Raw genomic sequence first — 5,688 nt, forward strand, 5'->3', positions numbered from 1 at the left:
TAGTAGGGTACAGTTCCCTTGACATGCCATAGGCCTATTTGAAGTCCCCGTCTTGTGACTGTCATCAATCATTTTACATTTACATCATTTAGCAGATCAATCATTTAATCATCACATCAATCATCACACATAACATAGCACACTGCTATCATCCTCTTTTACCAAATCTTTCCCAAACGTTAGACTACTTTTAAAAACATTTTACCCTTATTTTACCAGGTATGTTGACTGAGAACACATTCTCATTTACAGCAACAACCTGGGGAATAGTTACAGGGGAGATGAATGAACCTATTGTGGCCAGATTGGGAATTTAGCCAGGACACCGGGGTTAACACCCCTACTCTTAAGACAAGTGGCATGGGATCTTTAGTGACCACAGAGTCAGGACACACGTTTAACGTCCCATCCCAAAGACGGTTCTGTTCTAGCCCTCCCTTCTATTTATTTTCAACTCTCCATTTGGCAGCTTTTCTCTTATTGAATTAAACTCTGACATTGTCCTTTTTGCCTCCGTGGATCTGCATGAACTCTTTCTGCTAACTTCCTGTTCCCAAAAGCATTTGGCGATGGGCTTGCAGTCTATTTAGCGTACGTACAGTTAGGCCCTAAAGTTCAGACTTACTCACTAATGCCAGATAGTCTAAACAAATGAAAGAAAAACCTCAATGTAGCCTGTAGATATAAATTGCACAACAATTACATTTATGGATTTTTTAAGGTATTGTTTTCTCTTCATTCAATAATGAATTACCCTAAACCCACCTGGATATAACCGCGGAGACTGCTGGTTATGAGTCAACCCGCGCAACACTAATACGGTGGACCTTGTAATCCTGTCTGGTCTCTGTGTAAACGGTGGGAAGAGACGGGACAGTGGGGAGTCCAGGATGGGCCACTGTTACAAGGCCTTGGCCTCTCTCTACAGGACGTCTGACTGTTGACTCTAGTCCCACGTTGACATTCCCCACTGTTTGTCTTGGCTTTCATCAGGGCTCAGCTCAAACAAGAGCCAGAAACTGATAAAACACATGCCCCATAGTCACACACACACACACACACAATCTACAGAAATACACACACACACACACACACACACAGTCTTACAGAGATACACACACACACACGCACACTTTGGCAAGACAGGACAACAACAGGGCGAGGAGACCCTAGCCAGACACAGCAGCAAAGCAGCAGTCTGTCTGTCTGCCTGTCTGTGTGTGTGTGTGTGTGTGTGTGTGTGTGTGTGTGTGAGTGTGTGAGTGTGTGTGTCTGTGAGACTGTCTGCATGGTGTGCAGCCTTTTCCCTGAACAATTCTGTTTTGTTAACATCTTTTTATTGATTTCACAAAAACACAAACATCAGCACATAAGGGCCCTGACACATTCATCCATTTCACTGGTTTAGGGAACAGGGGGAAGTATTCACAGAACACTGATAGTTATAAAGACACAGGGGACTTTTTCCATTTTCCATTTGGAGTGCATCTATGCCACCTGTGCCCCAGCGTCAAATTCTACCCACCGTTCTCTCTGTCCCTCTGCTGCCTACAACAAGGTTGCGTCCAAAATGGACCTATTCCATATATAGTGCACTACTTTTGACTAGAGCCCTAAGGGGCCATGTTTAAAGTAATAGCACTAAATAGGGAATAGGGTGCAATTTGGGAAGCAGCCCAAGACAGCGAGCTGGATGTGTTTGGTTATTATGTTGATTTTGTGAGATTGCAGTGGTAAAATGATAACACACACACACCACACCACACCACACACACCTACAGTAACAGTGGTATAATGCCCAGGGACAGGTTAACTGATACAGAATGAGAAACAGCTGTGTTTGTGCATTTATTCCCGTTACTACGCCCAATTCATTTCACCATCTCTGGTCTCACAGCTATCTATCAGGGCTGTTGTCAGACAGCCAGCAAGCCAGGCTGGCAGTCAGATGGGTAGGTAGGAAGACAGGCAGGCAGACAGCCTAAACAGTAAGCAAGCCAGGCTGGCAGTCAGACGGGTAGGTAGGAAGACAGGCAGGCAGACAGCCTACCAGGATGGCAGTCTTCTTCTTTGGTGTTGATTTCGCATTCCTGTTCTACAGGGTGGAGACAGGCCGTTCCTGCCCCGATGAATTTCACACTTGACGCCTTGTCGAAAGGGGGGGGGGGGGATTTAATCATGTAAATGTAATTGCAGGGAGAGTGGAGAAGTGGGGTTTTGTAGCCCAGGTGTAATCCAGGTGCAGCACCTGCATGTGTTTCTTCCTCATCACTTAATTGGAGTGCAGTTTCCTACTAATGGATAGTATGTGTGTGTGTGTCTCACTGTGTTTGTGTGTGTGTCTCACTGTGTGTGTGTGTGTGTGTGTATGTGTGTGACTCACTATGTGTGTGTGTGTGTGTGTGTGTGTGTGTGTGTGTGTGTGTGTGTGTGTGTGTGTGTCTCAGTGTAGCACTGAACACTCAGTAAGGAATGACCTAACCCTCCCTAGAGAGTTGGGCTTTCTCCTCCTCTTCTCTCCTCCTCTCTTCACCCCTCCTCTCCTCCTCCTCTCCTTCTCCTCCTCTCTTCACCCCTCCTCTCCTCCTCCTCTCTTCACCCCTCCTCTCCTCCACTTCTCTCCTCCTCCTCTCTTCTCCTCTTCTCTCCTCCTTCTCTCTTCACTCCCTCCTCTCCTCCTCTTCTCTCCTCCTCCTCTCTTCACCCCTCTCCTCCTCTTCTCTCCTCCTCCTCCTGTCTTCACCCCTCCTCTCCTCCTCTTCTCTCCTCCTCCTCCTCCTCCTCTCTTCACCCCCTCCTCTCCTCCACTTCACCCCTCCTCCTTTCTTCACCCCCTCCTCTCCTCCTCTTCTCTCCTCCTCCTCCTCTCTTCACCCCTCCTCTCCTCCTCTTCTCTCCTCCTCCTCCTCCTCCTCCTCTCTTCACCCCTCCTCTCCTCCTCCTCCTCCTCCTCTCTTCACCCCTCCTCTCCTCCTCTTCTCTCCTCCTCTCTTCACCCCCTCCTCTCCTCCACTTCACCCCTCCTCCTTTCTTCACCCCCTCCTCTCATCCTCTTCTCTCCTCCTCTCTCCTCCTCCTCTCCCTCTTCTCCTCCTCTTCTCTCCTCCTCCTCTCTTCACCCCTCCTCTCCTCCTATTCTCTCCTCCTCCTCCTCCTCTCTTCACCCCTCCTCTCCTCCACTTCTCTCCTCCTCCTCTCTTCACCCCTCCTCTCCTCCTCTTCTCTCCTCCTCCTCTCTTCACTCCCTCCTCTCCTCCTCTTCTCTCCTCCTCCTCTCTTCACCCCTCTCCTCCTTTTCTCTCCTCCTCCTCCTGTCTTCACCCCTCCTCTCCTCCTCTTCTCTCCTCCTCCTCCTCCTCCTCCTCTCTTCACCCCCTCCTCTCCTCCACTTCACCCCTCCTCCTTTCTTCACCCCCTCCTCTCCTCCTCTTCTCTCCTCCTCCTCCTCTCTTCACCCCTCCTCTCCTCCTCTTCTCTCCTCCTCCTCCTCCTCCTCTCTTCACCCCTCCTCTCCTCCTCCTCCTCCTCCTCTCTTCACCCCTCCTCTCCTCCTCTTCTCTCCTCCTCCTCTCTTCACCCCTCCTCTCCTCCTCTTCTTTCCTCCTCCTCCTCTCTTCACCCCCTCCTCTCATCCTCTTCTCTCCTCCTCTCTCCTCCTCCTCTCCCTCTTCTCCTCCTCTTCTCTCCTCCTCCTCTCTTCACCCCTCCTCTCCTCCTATTCTCTCCTCCTCCTCCTCCTCTCTTCACCCCTCATCTCCTCCTCTTCTCTCCTCCTCCTCTCTTCACCCCCTCCTCTCCTCCTCCTCTCTTCACCCCTCCTCTCCTCCTCTTCTCTCCTCCTCCTCTCCTCCTCTTCTCTCCTCCTCTCCCTCTTCTCTCATGAGTACTTTCACATTTTAGTAGGCAATAGCCTATTATTATTATATTATGCCTGCATCACTCTATTTGTGTGTGTGTGTGTTTGTGTTTGTGAGTCTGTGTGATTACTGTTTGGGCGTGCTCATGTATAGCAATTTCAAAAATGTAATTTCTAGATAGAAAATGGAGTGGTAAGAGGTGCGTGTAGTGACATTGCTGCTTGTTACGTTATAGATGTGGTGCAGCGGTCTAAGGCACTGCATCTCAGTGCTTGAGGCGTCACTACAGACCCCCTGGTTCGATTCCAGGCTGTATCACAACCAGCCGTGATTGGGAGTCCCATAGGGCGGCGCACAATTGGCCCAGCGTCGTCCGGGTTTGGCCGGTGTAGGCCGTCATTGTAAATAAGAATTTGTTCTTAACTGACTTGCCTATATAAAAAATAAATTAAAAAAGAGGTCAATGGAACGCAGACCGTGGGGGATAGAAGAAGGATGCCGGATTGGCACACATTCAACAAATCTGATCTAACAAAGTGGATATTCGTCATATCGTCATGATTGATGTATTGTAACAGACCCACAATTTGGTTACTAAAGTCATATTTTGATATATTTGGCTGTTTTTGCTGCATAATATTTAGAAGTAGTTCCTTTTCAGGTTTAGAAGAAGTGCTAAATGCTAACTCCTGTTCGTATAAGCTGGTAGCTAGCATAGAGAAATCAGTGCTGGTAGTCAAAGTCGTTTTTGACTGTAATGCAATTGATTGGTGAAGATGACATGAACATGTATTGGGGTTGACATCCATACAAGCATTATACTCTGATTTTACCTCAACATAGTGTGGCATACACATATAAACAATACCCTAAATGTAGGCTAATTTTGCTGGGGGGCAATGGGGAGATTCTGGATCTTTCCATCACGGCATCTTTCCCTCACACGTGTCCATGGCATTTCCATTGTTTTGGTTTGAGTTCCATTGACCTCTTTACAACATCTGTTGTAATCATTGTTCAGTACAGTACTTCTGCCTCTCTCAAACCCTCAAACTGCAGATTAAAAAACAGCTCATCTGTCAAATCCATTATGTTGCCAGTGCTGTAAGAGCATCACTCACATAGGGTTGCAAAATTCCGGTAACATTCCCAGAAGTCCTGGCTGTAAAATTCCAGGAATCAGGAGAGAATGTCCAGGAAACACGGAATCTTCCAACCAGGATTTCTATAAAATCTGGGAATTGTAGGAAAGTTAATGGAATTTTGCAACCATACTCACATCAGTCACTCAGACAGTCACAGCAGCTTTAGTGTAGTACAACACAACTTCTGTGATCATAGCCTCTCTGGGTTTAATTGGGACTACACCATGTAGCTCAGTTGGTAGAGCATGGCGCTTGCAATGCCAGGGTTGTGGGTTCGATTCCCACGGGGGGTCAGTATACAAAAATTATAATTAAAAAATATATATATATGTATGCACTCACTAACTGTAAGTCGCTCTGGATAAGAGCGTCTGCTAAATGACTAAAATGTACTAGAACCTGAAGCGCTGCCTGCCACACACAACACACACACACAAATGCACACACACACACACCTCTTACTACACGCACACACACACAGGTGTGTGTATAGTTTACCCATGCATATCCACCAAACCACATATGGTCTGGGACTCTACTGTCTTTCTCCTCGTAGTTATGTTATGTCAATATGTCAGTGAACCAGTGGTTTCCAAAAGAGGCCTTCCAACCTTCCAACTCACCCTGTGGCAACAAGAGAGGTTAGCCTTGGCTTTTTATTGGTCTAGTGGGCCCCCGGCACACAC

This window comes from Coregonus lavaretus (genome assembly GCF_964263955.1).
Source record: "Coregonus lavaretus genome assembly, contig: HAP1_SCAFFOLD_1991, whole genome shotgun sequence".
Taxonomy (NCBI): domain Eukaryota; kingdom Metazoa; phylum Chordata; class Actinopteri; order Salmoniformes; family Salmonidae; genus Coregonus; species Coregonus lavaretus.